The sequence below is a fragment of the Ascaphus truei genome, unplaced genomic scaffold (genome assembly GCF_040206685.1).
Source record: "Ascaphus truei isolate aAscTru1 unplaced genomic scaffold, aAscTru1.hap1 HAP1_SCAFFOLD_412, whole genome shotgun sequence".
NCBI lineage: Eukaryota > Metazoa > Chordata > Amphibia > Anura > Ascaphidae > Ascaphus > Ascaphus truei.
Genome location: NW_027456743.1, coordinates 328117 through 348351, shown reverse-complemented (window position 1 = coordinate 348351; position 20235 = coordinate 328117). Strand labels below are relative to the sequence as shown.

The 20235-nt window shown below is 48.4% G+C and overlaps 1 protein-coding gene across 2 annotated transcripts in view; it reads left to right on the top strand.

Annotated features, from left to right (window-relative positions):
• Window positions 1–20235, top strand: part of LOC142484001 (uncharacterized) — a 62572-nt gene that overhangs the window by 12136 nt on the left and 30201 nt on the right. Inside the window, exon 1 of one of the 2 annotated variants that reach the window (XM_075583958.1) lies at window positions 543–1455. The exons of the other annotated variant lie outside the window; for it this stretch is intronic. The gene's annotated coding sequence lies outside the window, so the exon portion shown is untranslated. Of the gene's footprint in view, window positions 1–542; window positions 1456–20235 lie in introns of those variants that run through there. 2 annotated transcript variants of the gene reach the window in all.

The window sequence follows — 20235 nt, the reverse complement described above, 5'->3', positions numbered from 1 at the left end:
GAGTTACCTCTCGTTCTCACGCATGTCCTGGCACAGAGTTATAACGTGTTACAGGCAGTAATACAGTGAGAGTTACCTCTCGTTCTCACGCATGTCCTGGGCACAGAGTTATAACGTGTGTTACAGGAAGTAATACAGTGAGAGTTACCCCTCGTTCTCACGCATGTCCTGGGCACAGAGTTATAACATGTGTGTAAGGGGGTCACCCCCGGTTCCCCTGATCTTCCTTTGCCCCCTGCCTTACCCCTGTGGCAGTGGGGGAAAGGGACGGCGACTTCTCCCGGCGGGCACCGCCCTCTTGGTTTTGGCGCGAGCTTTGCCCCTGCGCAGTAAAGATCGCGCACGCGGTCCCCATAGAAAAGAGCTTTGCCAAGGACTACAATTCCCAGCAGCCTCTGGGACTGCACTTTCACCCTTGTCACAGGCAGCATTAAAGCCAATAGAGCTGGCAGATTCTCATGCTGCAGAGTTGCAACAATGTTGTGTGCAGACAGACAGGGTTTTGTCAGTTGGAGCAGGCTAGTGAGACAGAGACCGGAGCAGCCCAGGGAAGGAGGTAGGGTACAGGAGTCAGGGACTCCCTGTACTAGGCCAGCACCCCCAGGGCCCGAGATAGCTCAGCTCCCCAGTAAAGTGAGTGTTGCCAGGGACAGCCCTCAGGTTAGGGACCCTGTCACTTGCATTAGTGGGAGCTGGGGAACAGAAGGGAAGAAAGGCAGCAGCGGACTTAGTGTTAAGTTGCAGGGTGTTGCTGCATGCGCTGATAGTGATCAGTTAAGTGAGTTGGAGTCAGGGAGCTGTGAGGGAAGGAAGGGTGCGGGGAGCGAGTGCAGCTCCTGCACCCATATAGGTACCCACACCCCAGGTAGGCCCCAACTCCCCACTAGCTTAGTGGGTAAGTGCTGAGGGAGGCCCAAGATAGGGACGCTGCCCTTAGTGTAGTGCTGCCTTGTCAGAGTCACGGCTGTCAGTGCTGTGAGGTCTGACAGACAGGCACCTTGTTGTGTAGCACGTTGGCTGCACACATCCAGTGGGTCACAGCTTGTTGCTGCAGGCGCTGGGATTAGTTTAGTAACAGTCAGGGCTGGGAAGAGTTAGGGGAGTGGGGCAGGCTATTAACCCCTGTATGCCCCTAGGAGTTTCCCCCAAAGCCATTACAGGTTGCTGTGCTGTAGGGACGGCCTATAGTATAGCGCGTGTCACTTAGTGCTGTAGGGTCAGGTCCTATGTTAGGGATCCTGTCACGGTAGGGATGATTAGATAGGGACTCAGCGGACGCTGTGGTTCCTATGAAGCGGATTCGGACCCACGTTGGGGTCCACAGAGACTATTCCAGAGTGGGATCGCCCTGGCGGTCCGCGTACAAAGGAGTCCGGTGTAGGATCAGACGGAACCATCACACGACGGATCCTTTGTGAAGCCAGTTGGAGATCCGAGCACGGGAGTGCTTGGCAGGTACTATCTAACACACAAGTGCACCAACGGGCCCTTAGTATAAATAGTGACTGCGCAGTCACCCATTGCCTCTCTCGGCAAGAGTGCGGGACATTGGGTGGGGTTCTTTGGACACTGGGTGGGATCACCTGGTGTTGGGGAAGCGTCCTGCTGGATGTCGCAGTAAGTGTCTCCTCGAGAGAGGGACACCTGTTCTGATATGTTATGGTATTAATGTGATGATGTGTTATATGCTGTTCCCAGTAAATGGTATTAGTTAATATATAAATCACTGTGTATGGTATTATTGATTGTCCTGCGAGGAACCACTCCCCCTCTGGTGGGAGCCATCGCAGGTGGAGGCACTGCATCGTTGTAAGTGAGTACCCCTAGTATAATTGCCCCAGGTTCCCCGTGGCGGAAGCTCAGCCCTCCTGCGAGCCAACAGGTAATGCACCACACCTATGGTAACCTTGTATGTTCCCTTGCACCCCACACTATATCTGCGATTGGGGGGGGGTTAATACCCGTTACATGTGTTACAGGCAGTAATACAGTAAGAGTTACGTCTCGCTCTCACGCATGTCCTGGGCACAGAGTTATAACGTGTTACAGGCAGTAATACAGTGAGAGTTACCTCCCGTTCTCACGCATGTCCTGGGCACAGAGTTATAACGTGTGTTACAGGCAGTAATACAGTGAGAGTTACCTCTCGTTCTCACGCATGTCCTGGGCACAGAGTTATAACATGTGTTACATTAAGTAATACAGTGAGAGTTACCTCTCGCTCTCACGCATGTCCTGGGCACAGAGTTATAACGTATTACAGGCAGTAATACAGTGAGAGTTACCTCTCGTTCTCACGCATGTCCTGGGCACAGAGTTATAACATGTGTTACAGGCAGTAATACAGTGAGAGTTACCTCTCGTTCTCACGCATGTCCTGGGCACAGAGTTATAACGTGTGTTACAGGAAGTAATACAGTGAGAGTTTCCTCTCGTTCTCACGCATGTCCTGGGCACAGAGTTATAACGTGTGTTACAGGCAGTAATACAGTGAGAGTTACCTCTCGTTCTCACGCATGTCCTGGGCACAGAGTTATAACGTGTGTTACAGGCAGTAATACAGTGAGAGTTACCTCTCGTTCTCACGCATGTCCTGGGCACAGAGTTATAACATGTGTTACAGGCAGTAATACAGTGAGAGTTACCTCTCGTTCTCACGCATGTCCTGAGCACAGAGTTATAACATGTGTTACAGGCAGTAATACAGTGAGAGTTACCTCTCGCTCTCACGCATGTCCTGGGCACAGAGTTATAATGTGTTACAGGCAGTAATACAGTGAGAGTTATCTCTCTCTCTCACGCATGTCCTGGGCACAGAGTTATAACGTGTTACAGGCAGTAATACAGTGAGAGTTACCTCTCGTTCTCACGCATGTCCTGGGCACAGAGTTATAACATGTGTTACATTAAGTAATACAGTGAGAGTTACCTCTCGCTCTCACGCATGTCCTGGGCACAGAGTTATAACGTGTGTTACAAGCAGTAATACAGTGAGAGTTACCTCTCGTTCTCACGCATGTCCTGGGCACAGAGTTATAACGTATTACAGGCAGTAATACAGTGAGAGTTACCTCTCGTTCTCACGCATGTCCTGGGCACAGAGTTATAACATGTGTTACAGGCAGTAATACAGTGAGAGTTTCCTCTCGTTCTCACGCATGTCCTGGGCACAGAGTTATAACGTGTGTTACAGGCAGTAATACAGTGAGAGTTACCTCTCGTTCTCACGCATGTCCTGGGCACAGAGTTATAACGTGTGTTACAGGCAGTAATACAGTGAGAGTTACCTCTCGTTCTCACGCATGTCCTGGGCACAGAGTTATAACATGTGTTACAGGCAGTAATACAGTGAGAGTTACCTCTCGTTCTCACGCATGTCCTGAGCACAGAGTTATAACATGTGTTACAGGCAGTAATACAGTGAGAGTTTCCTCTCGTTCTCACGCATGTCCTGGGCACAGAGTTATAACGTGTTACAGGCAGTAATACAGTGAGAGTTACCTCTCGTTCTCACGCATGTCCTGGGCACAGAGTTATAACGTGTACAGGCATTAATACAGTGAGAGTTACCTCTCGTTCTCACGCATGTCCTGGGCACAGAGTTATAATGTGTTACAGGCAGTAATACAGTGAGAGTTACCTCTCGTTCTCACGCATGTCCTGGGCACAGAGTTATAACATGTGTTACAGGCAGTAATACAGTGAGAGTTACCTCTCGTTCTCACGCATGTCCTGGGCACAGAGTTATAACGTGTTACAGGCAGTAATACAGTGAGAGTTATCTCTCTCTCTCACGCATGTCCTGGGCACAGAGTTATAACGTGTTACAGGCAGTAATACAGTGAGAGTTACCTCTCGTTCTCACGCATGTCCTGGGCACAGAGTTATAACGTGTGTTACAAGCAGTAATACAGTGAGAGTTACCTCTCGTTCTCACGCATGTCCTGGGCACAGAGTTATAACGTATTACAGGCAGTAATACAGTGAGAGTTACCTCTCGTTCTCACGCATGTCCTGGGCACAGAGTTATAACGTGTTACAGGCAGTAATACAGTGAGAGTTATCTCTCGTTCTCACGCATGTCCTGGGCACAGAGTTATAACGTGTGTTACAGGCAGTAATACAGTGAGAGTTACCTCTCGTTCTCACGCATGTCCTGGGCACAGAGTTATTACATGTGTTACAGGCAGTAATACAGTGAGAGTTACCTCTCGTTCTCACGCATGTCCTGGGCACAGAATTATAACGTGTGTTACAGGCAGTAATACAGTGAGAGTTACCTCTCGTTCTCACGCATGTCCTGGGCACAGAGTTATAACGTGTTACAGGCAGTAATACAGTGAGAGTTACCTCTCGTTCTCACGCATGTCCTGGGCACAGAGTTATTACGTGTTACAGGCAGTAATACAGTGAGAGTTACCTCTCGTTCTCACGCATGTCCTGGGCACAGAGTTATAACATGTGTTACAGGAAGTAATACAGTGAGAGTTACCTCTCGTTCTCACGCATGTCCTGGGCACAGAGTTATAACATGTGTTACAGGAAGTAATACAGTGAGAGTTACCTCTCGTTCTCACGCATGTCCTGGGCACAGAGTTATAACGTGTGTTACAGGCAGTAATACAGTGAGAGTTACCTCTCGTTCTCACGCATGTCCTGGGCACAGAGTTATAACGTGTTACAGGCAGTAATACAGTGAGAGTTACTTCTCGTTCTCACGCATGTCCTGGGCACAGAATTATAACGTGTTACAGGCAGTAATACAGTGAGAGTTACCTCTCGTTCTCACGCATGTCCTGGGCACAGAGTTATAACGTGTTACAGGCAGTAATACAGTGAGAGTTACCTCTCGCTCTCACGCATGTCCTGGGCACAGAGTTATAACGTGTTACAGGCAGTAATACAGTGAGAGTTACCTCTCGTTCTCACGCATGTCCTGGGCACAGAGTTATAACGTGTGTTACAGGCAGTAATACAGTGAGAGTTACCTCTCGTTCTCACGCATGTCCTGGGCACAGAGTTATAACATGTTACAGGCAGTAATACAGTGAGAGTTATCTCTCGTTCTCACGCATGTCCTGGGCACAGAGTTATAACGTGTGTTACAGGCAGTAATACAGTGAGAGTTACCTCTCGTTCTCACGCATGTCCTGGGCACAGAGTTATAACGTGTTACAGGCAGTAATACAGTGAGAGTTACCTCTCGTTCTCACGCATGTCCTGGGCACAGAGTTATAACGTGTTACAGGCAGTAATACAGTGAGAGTTATCTCTCGTTCTCACGCATGTCCTGGGCACAGAGTTATAACGTGTGTTACAGGCAGTAATACAGTGAGAGTTACCTCTCGTTCTCACGCATGTCCTGGGCACAGAGTTATTACATGTGTTACAGGCAGTAATACAGTGAGAGTTACCTCTCGTTCTCACGCATGTCCTGGGCACAGAATTATAACGTGTGTTACAGGCAGTAATACAGTGAGAGTTACCTCTCGTTCTCACGCATGTCCTGGGCACAGAGTTATAACATGTGTTACAGGAAGTAATACAGTGAGAGTTACCTCTCGTTCTCACGCATGTCCTGGGCACAGAGTTATAACGTGTGTTACAGGCAGTAATACAGTGAGAGTTACCTCTCGTTCTCACGCATGTCCTGGGCACAGAGTTATAACGTGTTACAGGCAGTAATACAGTGAGAGTTACTTCTCGTTCTCACGCATGTCCTGGGCACAGAATTATAACGTGTTACAGGCAGTAATACAGTGAGAGTTACCTCTCGTTCTCACGCATGTCCTGGGCACAGAGTTATAACGTGTTACAGGCAGTAATACAGTGAGAGTTACCTCTCGCTCTCACGCATGTCCTGGGCACAGAGTTATAACGTGTTACAGGCAGTAATACAGTGAGAGTTACCTCTCGTTCTCACGCATGTCCTGGGCACAGAGTTATAACGTGTGTTACAGGCAGTAATACAGTGAGAGTTACCTCTCGTTCTCACGCATGTCCTGGGCACAGAGTTATAACATGTTACAGGCAGTAATACAGTGAGAGTTATCTCTCGTTCTCACGCATGTCCTGGGCACAGAGTTATAACGTGTGTTACAGGCAGTAATACAGTGAGAGTTACCTCTCGTTCTCACGCATGTCCTGGGCACAGAGTTATAACGTGTGTTACAGGCAGTAATACAGTGAGAGTTACCTCTCGTTCTCACGCATGTCCTGGGCACAGAGTTATTACATGTGTTACAGGCAGTAATACAGTGAGAGTTACCTCTCGTTCTCACGCATGTCCTGGGCACAGAGTTATAACGTGTTACAGGCAGTAATACAGTGAGAGTTACCTCTCGTTCTCACGCATGTCCTGGGCACAGAGTTATTACGTGTTACAGGCAGTAATACAGTGAGAGTTACCTCTCGTTCTCACGCATGTCCTGGGCACAGAGTTATAACATGTGTTACAGGAAGTAATACAGTGAGAGTTACCTCTCGTTCTCACGCATGTCCTGGGCACAGAGTTATAACATGTGTTACAGGAAGTAATACAGTGAGAGTTACCTCTCGTTCTCACGCATGTCCTGGGCACAGAGTTATAACGTGTGTTACAGGCAGTAATACAGTGAGAGTTACCTCTCGTTCTCACGCATGTCCTGGGCACAGAGTTATAACATGTGTTACAGGCAGTAATACAGTGAGAGTTACCGCTCGTTCTCACGCATGTCCTGGGCACAGAGTTATAACATGTTACAGGCAGTAATACAGTGAGAGTTACCTCTCGTTCTCACGCATGTCCTGGGCACAGAGTTATAACGTGTGTTACAGGCAGTAATACAGTGAGAGTTACCTCTCGTTCTCACGCATGTCCTGGGCACAGAGTTATAACGTGTTACAGGCAGTAATACAGTGAGAGTTACCTCTCGTTCTCACGCATGTCCTGGGCACAGAGTTATAACATGTGTTACAGGCAGTAATACAGTGAGAGTTACCTCTCGTTCTCACGCATGTCCTGGGCACAGAGTTATAACGTGTTACAGGCAGTAATACAGTGAGAGTTACCTCTCGTTCTCACGCATGTCCTGGGCACAGAGTTATAACATGTGTTACAGGCAGTAATACAGTGAGAGTTACCTCTCGTTCTCACGCATGTCCTGGGCACAGAGTTATAACATGTGTTAAAGGCAGTAATACAGTGAGAGTTACCTCTCGTTCTCACGCATGTCCTGGGCACAGAGTTATAACGTGTTACAGGCAGTAATACAGTGAGAGTTACCTCTCGCTCTCACGCATGTCCTAGACACAGAGTTATAACGTGTTACAGGCAGTAATACAGTGAGAGTTACCTCTCGTTCTCACGCATGTCCTGGGCACAGAGTTATAACGTGTTACAGGCAGTAATACAGTGAGAGTTACCTCTCGTTCTCACGCATGTCCTGGGCACAGAGTTATAACGTGTTACAGGCAGTAATACAGTGAGAGTTACCTCTCGTTCTCACGCATGTCCTGGGCACATAGTTATAACATGTGTTACAGGCAGTAATACAGTGAGAGTTACCTCTCGTTCTCACGCATGTCCTGGGCACAGAGTTATAACGTGTTACAGGCAGTAATACAGTGAGAGTTACCGCTCGTTCTCACGCATGTCCTGGGCACAGAGTTATAACATGTTACAGGCAGTAATAAAGTGAGAGTTACCTCTCGTTCTCACGCATGTCCTGGGCACAGAGTTATAACGTGTGTTACAGGCAGTAATACAGTGAGAGTTACCTCTCGTTCTCACGCATGTCCTGGGCACAGAGTTATAACGTGTACAGGCATTAATACAGTGAGAGTTACCTCTCGTTCTCACGCATGTCCTGGGCACAGAGATATAACATGTGTTACAGGCAGTAATACAGTGAGAGTTACCTCCCGTTCTCACGCATGTCCTGGGCACAGAGTTATAACGTGTTACAGGCAGTAATACAGTGAGAGTTACCTCTCGTTCTCACGCATGTCCTGGGCACAGAGTTATAACGTGTTACAGGCAGTAATACAGTGAGAGTTACCTCTCGTTCTCACGCATGTCCTGGGCACAGAGTTATAATGTGTTACAGGCAGTAATACAGTGAGAGTTACCTCTCGTTCTCACGCATGTCCTGAGCACAGAGTTATAACATGTGTTACAGGCAGTAATACAGTGAGAGTTACCTCTCGTTCTCACGCATGTCCTGGGCACAGAGTTATAACGTGTGTTACAGGCAGTAATACAGTGAGAGTTTCCTCTCGTTCTCACGCATGTCCTGGGCACAGAGTTATAACGTGTTACAGGCAGTAATACAGTGAGAGTTACCGCTCGTTCTCACGCATGTCCTGGGCACAGAGTTATAACATGTTACAGGCAGTAATAAAGTGAGAGTTACCTCTCGTTCTCACGCATGTCCTGGGCACAGAGTTATAACGTGTGTTACAGGCAGTAATACAGTGAGAGTTACCTCTCGTTCTCACGCATGTCCTGGGCACAGAGTTATAACGTGTACAGGCATTAATACAGTGAGAGTTACCTCTCGTTCTCACGCATGTCCTGGGCACAGAGATATAACATGTGTTACAGGCAGTAATACAGTGAGAGTTACCTCCCGTTCTCACGCATGTCCTGGGCACAGAGTTATAACGTGTTACAGGCAGTAATACAGTGAGAGTTACCTCTCGTTCTCACGCATGTCCTGGGCACAGAGTTATAACGTGTTACAGGCAGTAATACAGTGAGAGTTACCTCTCGTTCTCACGCATGTCCTGGGCACAGAGTTATAATGTGTTACAGGCAGTAATACAGTGAGAGTTACCTCTCGTTCTCACGCATGTCCTGAGCACAGAGTTATAACATGTGTTACAGGCAGTAATACAGTGAGAGTTACCTCTCGTTCTCACGCATGTCCTGGGCACAGAGTTATAACGTGTGTTACAGGCAGTAATACAGTGAGAGTTTCCTCTCGTTCTCACGCATGTCCTGGGCACAGAGTTATAATGTGTTACAGGCAGTAATACAGTGAGAGTTACCTCTCGTTCTCACGCATGTCCTGGGCACAGAGTTATAACGTGTTACAGGCAGTAATACAGTGAGAGTTATCTCTCTCTCTCACGCATGTCCTGGGCACAGAGTTATAACGTGTTACAGGCAGTAATACAGTGAGAGTTACCTCTCGTTCTCACGCATGTCCTGGGCACAGAGTTATAACGTGTGTTACAAGCAGTAATACAGTGAGAGTTACCTCTCGTTCTCACGCATGTCCTGGGCACAGAGTTATAACGTATTACAGGCAGTAATACAGTGAGAGTTACCTCTCGTTCTCACGCATGTCCTGGGCACAGAGTTATAACGTGTTACAGGCAGTAATACAGTGAGAGTTACCTCTCGTTCTCACGCATGTCCTGGGCACAGAGTTATAACATGTTACAGGCAGTAATACAGTGAGAGTTACCTCTCGTTCTCACGCATGTCCTGGGCACAGAGTTATAACGTGTGTTACAGGCAGTAATACAGTGAGAGTTACCTCTCGTTCTCACGCATGTCCTGGGCACAGAGTTATTACACTGGCGACACACTTTATTCGAGCTTGGCTAGTCCCACGAATTCGGGTATACCCGGGTGTATTGAGGTTTGTGACTGTTTTCTGCCCGAGTGCATTGAGGTATTTTCCAAGCAGGGATTGAAGCATTTTATTCCCGCTGGCTGCAATAATGCACAGTATATATATATATACTGCATTACAATTCATGAATTTATGCCATCTGGTAGACACGCGAAGCATTGCAGCCTATTAAATCCTAATCATTATCATTTAACAGATCAGCCGCCCATCAGCCAGGCATGAACCCAGGCTGGGAAGGCAAATGCAACGGGGCTTGTTAGAGGTGAGGAGCGGCGCATTCCAGGTATCTGCCAGGTACATACCGGGTATTTGCTCGAATAAAGTGTGTCGGTGCAGTACATGTGTTACAGGCAGTAATACAGTGAGAGTTACCTCTCGTTCTCACGCATGTCCTGGGCACAGAATTATAACGTGTGTTACAGGCAGTAATACAGTGAGAGTTACCTCTCGTTCTCACGCATGTCCTGGGCACAGAGTTATAACGTGTTACAGGCAGTAATACAGTGAGAGTTACCTCTCGTTCTCACGCATGTCCTGGGCACAGAGTTATTACGTGTTACAGGCAGTAATACAGTGAGAGTTACCTCTCGTTCTCACGCATGTCCTGGGCACAGAGTTATAACATGTGTTACAGGAAGTAATACAGTGAGAGTTACCTCTCGTTCTCACGCATGTCCTGGGCACAGAGTTATAACATGTGTTACAGGAAGTAATACAGTGAGAGTTACCTCTCGTTCTCACGCATGTCCTGGGCACAGAGTTATAACGTGTGTTACAGGCAGTAATACAGTGAGAGTTACCTCTCGTTCTCACGCATGTCCTGGGCACAGAGTTATAACGTGTTACAGGCAGTAATACAGTGAGAGTTACTTCTCGTTCTCACGCATGTCCTGGGCACAGAATTATAACGTGTTACAGGCAGTAATACAGTGAGAGTTACCTCTCGTTCTCACGCATGTCCTGGGCACAGAGTTATAACGTGTTACAGGCAGTAATACAGTGAGAGTTACCTCTCGCTCTCACGCATGTCCTGGGCACAGAGTTATAACGTGTTACAGGCAGTAATACAGTGAGAGTTACCTCTCGTTCTCACGCATGTCCTGGGCACAGAGTTATAACGTGTGTTACAGGCAGTAATACAGTGAGAGTTACCTCTCGTTCTCACGCATGTCCTGGGCACAGAGTTATAACGTGTTACAGGCAGTAATACAGTGAGAGTTACCTCTCGTTCTCACGCATGTCCTGGGCACAGAGTTATTACGTGTTACAGGCAGTAATACAGTGAGAGTTACCTCTCGTTCTCACGCATGTCCTGGGCACAGAGTTATAACATGTGTTACAGGAAGTAATACAGTGAGAGTTACCTCTCGTTCTCACGCATGTCCTGGGCACAGAGTTATAACATGTGTTACAGGAAGTAATACAGTGAGAGTTACCTCTCGTTCTCACGCATGTCCTGGGCACAGAGTTATAACGTGTGTTACAGGCAGTAATACAGTGAGAGTTACCTCTCGTTCTCACGCATGTCCTGGGCACAGAGTTATAACGTGTTACAGGCAGTAATACAGTGAGAGTTACTTCTCGTTCTCACGCATGTCCTGGGCACAGAATTATAACGTGTTACAGGCAGTAATACAGTGAGAGTTACCTCTCGTTCTCACGCATGTCCTGGGCACAGAGTTATAACGTGTTACAGGCAGTAATACAGTGAGAGTTACCTCTCGCTCTCACGCATGTCCTGGGCACAGAGTTATAACGTGTTACAGGCAGTAATACAGTGAGAGTTACCTCTCGTTCTCACGCATGTCCTGGGCACAGAGTTATAACGTGTGTTACAGGCAGTAATACAGTGAGAGTTACCTCTCGTTCTCACGCATGTCCTGGGCACAGAGTTATAACATGTGTTACAGGAAGTATTACAGTGAGAGTTATCTCTCGTTCTCACGCATGTCCTGGGCACAGAGTTATAACGTGTGTTACAGGCAGTAATACAGTGAGAGTTACCTCTCGTTCTCACGCATGTCCTGGGCACAGAGTTATAACGTGTTACAGGCAGTAATACAGTGAGAGTTACCTCTCGTTCTCACGCATGTCCTGGGCACAGAGTTATAACGTGTTACAGGCAGTAATACAGTGAGAGTTACTTCTCGTTCTCACGCATGTCCTGGGCACAGAATTATAACGTGTTACAGGCAGTAATACAGTGAGAGTTACCTCTCGTTCTCACGCATGTCCTGGGCACAGAGTTATTACATGTGTTACAGGCAGTAATACAGTGAGAGTTACCTCTCGCTCTCACGCATGTCCTGGGCACAGAGTTATAACGTGTTACAGGCAGTAATACAGTGAGAGTTACCTCTCGTTCTCACGCATGTCCTGGGCACAGAGTTATAACGTGTGTTACAGGCAGTAATACAGTGAGAGTTACCTCTCGTTCTCACGCATGTCCTGGGCACAGAGTTATAACATGTTACAGGCAGTAATACAGTGAGAGTTATCTCTCGTTCTCACGCATGTCCTGGGCACAGAGTTATAACGTGTGTTACAGGCAGTAATACAGTGAGAGTTACCTCTCGTTCTCACGCATGTCCTGGGCACAGAGTTATTACATGTGTTACAGGCAGTAATACAGTGAGAGTTACCTCTCGTTCTCACGCATGTCCTGGGCACAGAGTTATAACGTGTTACAGGCAGTAATACAGTGAGAGTTACCTCTCGTTCTCACGCATGTCCTGGGCACAGAGTTATTACGTGTTACAGGCAGTAATACAGTGAGAGTTACCTCTCGTTCTCACGCATGTCCTGGGCACAGAGTTATAACATGTGTTACAGGAAGTAATACAGTGAGAGTTACCTCTCGTTCTCACGCATGTCCTGGGCACAGAGTTATAACATGTGTTACAGGAAGTAATACAGTGAGAGTTACCTCTCGTTCTCACGCATGTCCTGGGCACAGAGTTATAACGTGTGTTACAGGCAGTAATACAGTGAGAGTTACCTCTCGTTCTCACGCATGTCCTGGGCACAGAGTTATAACGTGTTACAGGCAGTAATACAGTGAGAGTTACTTCTCGTTCTCACGCATGTCCTGGGCACAGAATTATAACGTGTTACAGGCAGTAATACAGTGAGAGTTACCTCTCGTTCTCCCGCATGTCCTGGGCACAGAGTTATAACGTGTTACAGGCAGTAATACAGTGAGAGTTACCTCTCGTTCTCACGCATGTCCTGGGCACAGAGTTATAACATGTGTTACAGGCAGTAATACAGTGAGAGTTACCGCTCGTTCTCACGCATGTCCTGGGCACAGAGTTATAACATGTTACAGGCAGTAATACAGTGAGAGTTACCTCTCGTTCTCACGCATGTCCTGGGCACAGAGTTATAACGTGTGTTACAGGCAGTAATACAGTGAGAGTTACCTCTCGTTCTCACGCATGTCCTGGGCACAGAGATATAACATGTGTTACAGGCAGTAATACAGTGAGAGTTACCTCTCGTTCTCACGCATGTCCTGGGCACAGAGTTATAACGTGTTACAGGCAGTAATACAGTGAGAGTTACCTCTCGTTCTCACGCATGTCCTGGGCACAGAGTTATAACATGTGTTACAGGCAGTAATACAGTGAGAGTTACCTCTCGTTCTCACGCATGTCCTGGGCACAGAGTTATAACGTGTTACAGGCAGTAATACAGTGAGAGTTACCTCTCGTTCTCACGCATGTCCTGGGCACAGAGTTATAACATGTGTTACAGGCAGTAATACAGTGAGAGTTACCTCTCGTTCTCACGCATGTCCTGGGCACAGAGTTATAACATGTGTTAAAGGCAGTAATACAGTGAGAGTTACCTCTCGTTCTCACGCATGTCCTGGGCACAGAGTTATAACGTGTTACAGGCAGTAATACAGTGAGAGTTACCTCTCGTTCTCACGCATGTCCTGGGCACAGAGTTATAACGTGTTACAGGCAGTAATACAGTGAGAGTTACCTCTCGTTCTCACGCATGTCCTGGGCACATAGTTATAACATGTGTTACAGGCAGTAATACAGTGAGAGTTACCTCTCGTTCTCACGCATGTCCTGGGCACAGAGTTATAACGTGTTACAGGCAGTAATACAGTGAGAGTTACCGCTCGTTCTCACGCATGTCCTGGGCACAGAGTTATAACATGTTACAGGCAGTAATACAGTGAGAGTTACCTCTCGTTCTCACGCATGTCCTGGGCACAGAGTTATAACGTGTGTTACAGGCAGTAATACAGTGAGAGTTACCTCTCGTTCTCACGCATGTCCTGGGCACAGAGTTATAACGTGTACAGGCATTAATACAGTGAGAGTTACCTCTCGTTCTCACGCATGTCCTGGGCACAGAGATATAACATGTGTTACAGGCAGTAATACAGTGAGAGTTACCTCCCGTTCTCACGCATGTCCTGGGCACAGAGTTATAACGTGTTACAGGCAGTAATACAGTGAGAGTTACCTCTCGTTCTCACGCATGTCCTGGGCACAGAGTTATAACGTGTTACAGGCAGTAATACAGTGAGAGTTACCTCTCGTTCTCACGCATGTCCTGGGCACAGAGTTATAATGTGTTACAGGCAGTAATACAGTGAGAGTTACCTCTCGTTCTCACGCATGTCCTGGGCACAGAGTAAAACAAATAATACATGGTTACAAATACAGTTATATAAATGAGCAGGGTATACATTATATACAAGACATTGCATGCACAGTTAGAGAAGATGTATATTATGGGCGTATGTAACAGTTACAGACCAGATTAAAATGTGAGACAGCCTTAGATATTGACAGCCCGGGGGCAAGATGGGATGCGCGCGCGTTCGTGGTAGCATACCCATACAGGCAATATTGGCTAGGGGGAGCCCTTACATGTTTCCCCTGGCGTAAAGCCATATCAGAAAAAGAAATATTTACAGTTAAATGAAAAAATAGTTAAATGAAAAAAATAATAAATAAATATATACCTGCCAAAAAGAAGATATACATATAATACAATGGAAAACTATATCCAAACTGTGCATGCAATGTCTTGTATATAATGTATACCCTGCTCATTATGTAACTGTACTTGTAACCATGTATTATTTGTAAATAAACAAAAGAGATACCGGCGCCTAATGAGTCCAAAAATAATGGAATCCTGGATATCCAGTAGAAATAGTTCCAGTCCCAAGGAAATCAACAGTCTCTGTGTCCTGGGGTATTCAGATAAGACTTGATGCAGTGGAAGTGGAACTTGCAATGAAAAAAGAAATATTTAGTGCAACACAGTTTAAACAATTTATACAGACATAATTGCAACTGGCTGACATAAACAGACAAAACAGACAGACACAGCTAGACAAACAACACTTAAGCAAAGCTAATGATAAAAGTTATTTATTAAACTAGATGATAAAAAGGACAAATGGCTAACAGACCGCTCCGGTGGGTTAAAACCTAGATAACACTCACAGGACGGCTGCTGGTTATTCGCATAGTACCAATGGGGGCTGGTGACCTCGTGTGGGGGATCCGCTGGGTGCCTCAGACGCCTTGTGTTCCTTCTGCGTCTCTCTACTGGCAAAAACCGGAAGTGACGCCGTCCTCGTGGCGGACCGGAAATGACGTTGCCGGATGTGACGTCAGAACCTGGCAATCTCCAGTGGAAGATACAGGAAACGGCGATCGGCACCTCCTTGCCCCACAAAAAATGGCATTTTTTATCTATATATAGGACATTTGGTGGCTTATATTTACAAGCAGTACAAGTGCTGAGTGCATTCTTCCAATGACTGTGGGTCACGTGGTTATGACTTAGCTCAGATAGTGTCAACTCGCCCTCTTTCCCAAGCACGACAAGGTCTGTTTCTTTTCTTACTTTATTTTGGGGAAAGTAGGTAAATACAGTTGCTTGTGTAGAGGTGTAGGTATCTCTGTGTGTGCTCAGTAGTAAAGGGAGGTGAAAAGATTCTCCTTCATCACCATTACAGGGGTTACAGAGAGGTACTCACGAATCCAGGGAAAATGGTGGAAAGGAAGAAGCAGTGTATGCTGGGTGGTGAGATAGTCTGGGGACAGACCATCTGTGGGCAGAGCAGAGGGGGAGAAAGCAGACCAGCCCATTTGAGAGGAAAGCTGGGGCTGCCATGACAACTCACAGGAGTGTCTGGGGAAGCTGCAACATGTAGCAGAAATGTTGCATCTTAGTGCAGCAAACTGCTGGGAGAGGGGAACTGGCACTGTGTTTGTGTGCAGAACCAAACACATACAGCTGGCACTAATAAGCTGACAAGCAGAGCTGCAAGAAAAAAGGGGGGGGTGGAAACAGAAGTGGAGACAGGGGTATTCCTGTTCCATGACACTCCCCGTCTGGTATCTGTAGATACCACTATATGGCAGGCTACGTGGAACATATGTGCAATGCATACAACACAACAACATAATAATGCAAAGTCCATGTTCACATAACGAGGTGATACCGACCGGCACCACTGGTGTTGAGATCCCATGGCAAAGTCTTTTAGCAAGGGATGTTGGGTGGATGAACCGCTCCAGGTTTGCTGGTTGCACCACAAAGTCTTTTTGTAAAAGTCTCTGGCACTGTTTCCTTTTAGTCTTGTAAGAGAACAGTCCCTTTGTCTCTGTAGTTTCACCCACAGAGTGTATCCCCTTGTAGGTATACCAGCCGTGGCAGCCTGTCGCTCTATCACCTGGCGTTTGACAGAATGAGAGGGCCTTTGGCTCCTTGTGGGAGTGGGACAACACTCCTGGAAGACTGGCTGTCAAGTCCAGCCCAATGAAGAGGGCGTCGTTCAGGGGGACTCCCTGGCGCTGAGCACTGGGGCTGAACACTACACGGATTTGATCAGGTTCCTGAGGGTGGTAGGCCCTAGATGATTGGAGGTACCGGCCTTCTTCACCTTTCTCCATCAGAGGTGCTGGCTTTGCGTGGCCGGTAAAGACTATCTTCTGGATGAAGGCCACAAGGTTGTTTTTGGTCTCTAGTTCCCTTTTTAGGTCGCGGAGGTGCGAAGTGAACCTAGAGATGGCATGTTCGCCATTGTTTGGGAAGCGTCCTTTTGGTGGATGGGATGGTAACGGAGCCACCCAACTGCTTAGTCCGTCTTTAGAGAGCTCCTTGACAGTTAACCTCAGGAATCCTCTATCTTCCCCTGATGGTGTTCGTTTGCCGTCCCTTGTTGTTTGGAACGCTGTGCACCGTAGGTCATCGGTGCATTTTTCTTGCACGAGAACATCTCCACGTCGTTTGGTGGAACACTTCTGCATCTCTCTGTTGACTGCCATCGGGAGGTTATTGTCTCCCTGGACGTAACGAAGAACAGTCTCTTTTGTCCTAGTAAATCCCTTCGTGGGGTATCTCTGTGGCTGTCTCTTTTTAGACGTGTGAGAGGTCAGTCTTTTTGACACTGTGGCTTCGCCTGTGGGGCGCAATCCTTTGCGGCTATGCCAGCCGTGGCAGCTGGTTGCTTTGTCGCTTGGTACTCTATGGAGAAGGACAACTGTACATCTTAGTCGCGCCATGGCTCGAGAGAGGACTGCTTGATCATTTATTGTCTTTTGGTCGGTCACCTTTGGGAGGTTACCTTCTTCTTTCGGGGGTATCGACTTATCATCCTTAGCTGTCTGGACTGCGGAGCATCCCAGGCCATTGTCACATCCCCCCGATGTGAGGATGTTTTTGTTGATCTCAGGGGCATGATCTTGTTTTTTCTCTTCACTTGGCCCTTCGGTCACTTGGAGATGGCCAAGACATGGTTTGGAGAGAGATGTGTGTCCACATTCTGTCTCCTCCGTTCTGCAGGCGTCGACATAGTCTTGCCCGTGCTCTTTGCTGGTGCACGCGTTGCCTACTATCACCCATCCTAGGTCAAGTCTTTGGGCGTATGGCGCGTTGTGGGGTCCGTTAAGCTGTTTACGGACTTTATGTACTCTCATGATGTCCCTGCCGAGCAGCAGCAAGATCTTGGCGCCTTGTTCTACCGGCCGGATGTGGTTGGCTATTCCTTTGAGGTGAGGGTAATGGCGTGCCATGTCCGGTGTGGGAATCTCGTCCCTGTGTGTGGCCATGTGGCTGCACTCAATGAGTGTGGGGAGAGCTATCTTCACTCTGCTATCTACCGAACGTATGACGTAACCGCTCACTCTTCTCCCTGTTGACTCAGTTGACCCTGCACAGGTCCTGAGGGTGTAGGGTGAGGCATTGTCCTGTAAGTTGAATAGGTTGAAGAACTCCGTCTTCGCCAATGATCTGTTGCTTTGGTCGTCGAGGATTGCGTACATCCGAATTGCCTTCTCAGGTTGTCGCCTTCCTTTCCGCAAACCTCAGTGCGCTGAGGTGTGACAGATGTTGGCTCTCCTTCTTCTTTCTCCCCGCCATGCTCCGCTACGGAGGATGGGTTGTTGAGTTGGTGGAGTGTCAGCACCTCTGGGTGTAACGATGTCACGTGCTTGTCACTTTCGCACACTGTGCATTTGATCTCTTCTTTACTGTCCCTGGCTAGGTGAGTCGTGGAACCGCAGCACCTGAAGCAGACTCTGAATTCTCCAAGTAGCCTCTTGCGTTCCTCTAAGGACTTCATCCTGAACCCAAAGCACTCGTTAAGTGGGTGTGGCTTCTTGTGTATGGGACATTCCTTGTTTGGGTCCCTTGGTTCCTTGTCTTCGGCGACCGACTGACGGGGAGTAGTTTGGGTCGTGGGAGGCACGTCCGTCCTGTGGACCGAGATGGGTGTATGAGTGGTACCGTATCTCGCCACTGGTCTCTCACTCCTTAGGCTGCTTGCACTGTGTGTGGTTTGCGCACCTAAGAAGAAGCTGGGATCGTTCCTTGTCTTTGCCGCTTCGCGGATGAAGCTCACGAAGAATGAGAATGGGGGGAAGGCGACTTGCTTCTCCCTTTTGTATTTGGAGCCTTGTGAGATCCATTTTTCTTGGAGGTTGTAGGGTAGCTTCTCCAGGATGGGTCTCACTCCACGAGCTGAGTCTAGGGCGTTGAGACCTATTAAGGAATGGTCTTTCCTCACGGACTCCATTTCTTGCAGCAGGTCCCCGAGCTCTCGTAACTTCGAGTAGTCTCTAGTTGTGATCCTGGGGAAGCTGTCGATTGTTTTGAAGAGCGAATCCTCGATCGCTTCAGGGCTGCCGTAGGACTCCTCTAGCCTTTCCCACACTAGGTCAAGACCTACTTGGGGGTGGTGCGCGTTTGCCGCCCGAAGTCTCTTCGCTCGCTCCCTGGATTCGTTCCCCAGGAACTTGACTAACAGGTTGAGCTCTTCCCTTGCTGAGAAGTCCAAGCTGTTGATCGCGTCTTTGAACGTGAACTTCCACGTCCGGTAGTTCTCAGGGCGTTCGTCGAAGCTGATGAGTCCTGCGTGCACCAAGTCGCGCCGGATCATGTACTTGGCTATGTCTGTCAGACCTGAGGCATCGGCGTGTTTGTCCCGTTCTGAGGTAGTTGCTGGGACGGCCTGTGCGGTCGCCTCTTCCTTGGCGTGGACGCGTGATGGCTGCTGGCCAGTGTGAGGGGCTGTTTTCTCCCGCGTGGGTGTACCTGGATTGCGAGCCTGTGGTGCTTCCGTGTGCGCGCTGGCGTGTGGATCACTATTGTGGCTGTGGCTATCCCAGGCAGCATGTACCATTGCAGGAACAGCATCTTCTCCTCGTGGGCCTAGCAAGTCTTCGTTGTCTGTGGAGTCGCTCCATCCGTGTTGGGATGGTGCGCTGGTGTTTGCACTGAAGAAGCTCCTTACATAGTCTTCAGTGCGTTGGGCTGGGTCCTATGAGGCTATCCGTCTGTACGGTAGCTCCCCGCCGTCCTGTTGTGCGGCTGCTTCTAGGACTTCAGCTTGGGCTATAGCGGCGGCGGCTTCCTTCTCTTGATTTAGTGCCTCTAGATCCGCGTCCAATTCGGCCTTTTTACGCGCAGCGGCAGCGGCGGCATTTGCAGCGGCGGCATTGGCAGCGGCACTGGCAGCAGCGGCAGTGGCAGCGGCATTGGCGGCATTCTGCTCCTCTTCTATGCGCGCTCTTTCTGTCCTTACGGCTGCCTCTCTGCGACTATATTCGGCCCTGGCGCTTGCGGCCTCTGCGGCGGCTCGCGCCTTGGTAGCGTTTGTGCTTGCGCTGGACGCATTAGATTGCGCTGACCTTGATGAACGCCTGGATGTGCTTGAGCGCTGCGATGCGGTTTCCAGCAAAAGGTCTTTCCTCTTACTCTCGGCTTCCGTGATAGAGGTTCGTACGCGGCTGTCACGTGTCAAGTCAATATTATGCTGTAAGTCCCTTTCATGCAGGCTTTTGCCGGTATTAGCCCTGGCCAGGTAAGTGACGTATGCCTCTGACAGTCCTTGGTAGCGTGCGTGATCTATCTTTAATTGAGTTATTGCCTGCTCGAGCTGTTGTACAGAATTGCCAGCGCCGGCGACATTGCATATCCCAAGTGTGGAAGTGTTCCAGGCCAACTCTAATTTAGCGCGGTGCGCTTCAATGTCAGACTCGTATTTTTCGCGGGCCTTTTGTGTCAGTGTAACTGTCCGTTTGGGCCTTGGGTCTGCCTGCGCCTGTTGCAGTTGCGCAGCGGTCTC